The sequence below is a fragment of the Haliotis rubra genome, unplaced genomic scaffold (assembly GCF_003918875.1).
Source record: "Haliotis rubra isolate DU_JTF1 unplaced genomic scaffold, ASM391887v1 Scf106, whole genome shotgun sequence".
Taxonomy (NCBI): domain Eukaryota; kingdom Metazoa; phylum Mollusca; class Gastropoda; order Lepetellida; family Haliotidae; genus Haliotis; species Haliotis rubra.
Window position 1 is genome coordinate 2,238,060 of NW_025764959.1, and position 2,034 is coordinate 2,240,093.

General features: G+C 43.3%; 1 non-coding gene across 1 annotated transcript; it reads right to left on the reverse strand.

The window, feature by feature from the left end:
* Positions 1–886: 886 nt before the first annotated feature.
* On the reverse strand, positions 887–960 carry Trnat-agu. The gene has a single exon. It is a non-coding gene; the product is annotated as a tRNA-Thr (tRNA).
* Between the last annotated feature and the right edge of the window lie 1,074 nt (positions 961–2,034).

Sequence of the window (2,034 nt, forward strand, 5' to 3'; positions counted from 1 at the left end):
AGAGCCGATGGGATAGACGAAGCTACAATAGTGTAAACTCCCTTTATGATTCACCTGAGTTAAAGAGAACCGTTAATGTCTGTTTTGGGAGGCCTGTGACATGCGATTCAAATAATACCCATTCCTACACACGCTCTGACACCAGTGTCATTTTGCTGGAAACAATGACAGCAAATGTTCAATGTGAAAAGGAAATTGAACTTTGCAAAAGGAAGGAATGAACACAAGTGGTAGCCGATGTGAAAAGAAGGCTCCAGGGGAGTCGAACCCTCGACCTTCTGCTTACTAGGCAGACGCTCTAACCAACTGATCTATAGAGCCGATGGGATAGCCGAATCTCCAATAGTCTATACTCCATTTATGTTTCACCTGGCTTTAAAACGAGCATGAAAATGTAATCGTTTATGTCTGTTCGGGAGGCCTGTGACATGCGATTCAAATAACTATTCCTACACACGCTCTGACACCAGTGTCATTTTGCTGGAAACAATGACAGCAATGTTAAATGTGAAAAGGAAATTGAACTTTGCAAAAGGAAGGGATGAACACAAGTGGTAGCCGATGTGAAAAAGAAGGCTCCAGGGGAGTCGAACCCTCGACCTTCTGCTTACTAGGCAGACGCTCTAACCAACTGAGCTATAGAGCCGATGGGATAGACGAATCTACAATAGTGAAAACTCCCTCTATGATTCACCTGAGTTAAAAAGTGGTTTATGTCTCTTTGGGAGGCCTGTGACATGCGATTCAAATAATACCCATTCCTACACACGCTCTGACACCAGTGTCATTTTGCTGGAAACAATGACAGCAAATGTTCAATGTGAAAAGGAAATTGAACTTTGCAAAAGGAAGGAATGAACACAAGTGGTAGCCGATGTGAAAAAGAAGGCTCCAGAGGGAGTCGAACCCTCGACCTTCTGCTTACTAGGCAGACGCTCTAACCAACTGAGCTATAGAGCCGATGGGATAGACGAATCTACAATAGTCTATACTCCATTTATGTTTCACCTGGCTTTAAAACGAGCATGAAAATGTAATCGTTTATGTCTGTTCGGGAGGCCTGTGACATGCGATTCAAATAACTATTCCTACACACGCTCTGACACCAGTGTCATTTTGCTGGAAACAATGACAGCAATGTTAAATGTGAAAAGAAAATTGAACTTTGCAAAAGAAGGGATGAACACAAGTGGTAGCCGATGTGAAAAGAAGGCTCCAGGGGAGTCGAACCCTCGACCTTCTGCTTACTAGGCAGACGCTCTAACCAACTGAGCTATAGAGCCGATGGGATAGACGAATCTACAATAGTCTATACTCCATTTATGTTTCACCTGGCTTTAAAACGAGCATGAAAATGTAATCGTTTATGTCTGTTCAGGAGGCCTGTGACATGCGATTCAAATAACTATTCCTACACACGCTCTGACACCAGTGTCATTTTGCTGGAAACAATGAGCGCAATGTTAAATGTGAAAAGGAAATTGAACTTTGCAAAAGGAAGGGATGAACACAAGTGGTAGCCGATGTGAAAAAGAAGGCTCCAGGGGAGTCGAACCCTCGACCTTCTGCTTACTAGGCAGACGCTCTAACCAACTGAGCTATAGAGCCGATGGGATAGCCGAAGCTACAATAGTGTAAACTCCTTTATGATTCACCTGAGTTAAGAAAATCGTTAATGTCTGTTCGGGAGGCCTGTGACATGCGATTCAAATAATACCCATTCCTACACACGCTCTGACACCAGTGTCATTTTGCTGGAAACAATGACAGCAAATGTTAAATGTGAAAAGGAAATTGAACTTTGCAAAAGGAAGGAATGAACACAAGTGGTAGCCGATGTGAAAAAGAAGGCTCCAGGGAGAGTCGAATCCTCGACCTTCTGCTTACTAGGCAGACGCTCTAACCAACTGAGCTATAGAGCCGATGGGATAGACGAAGCTACAATAGTGTAAACTCCTTTATGATTCACCTGAGTTTGTTCCTACACACTGTCATTTTGCTGAATTGTCTGTGTCCCGTTCGCATTTAAGCTAA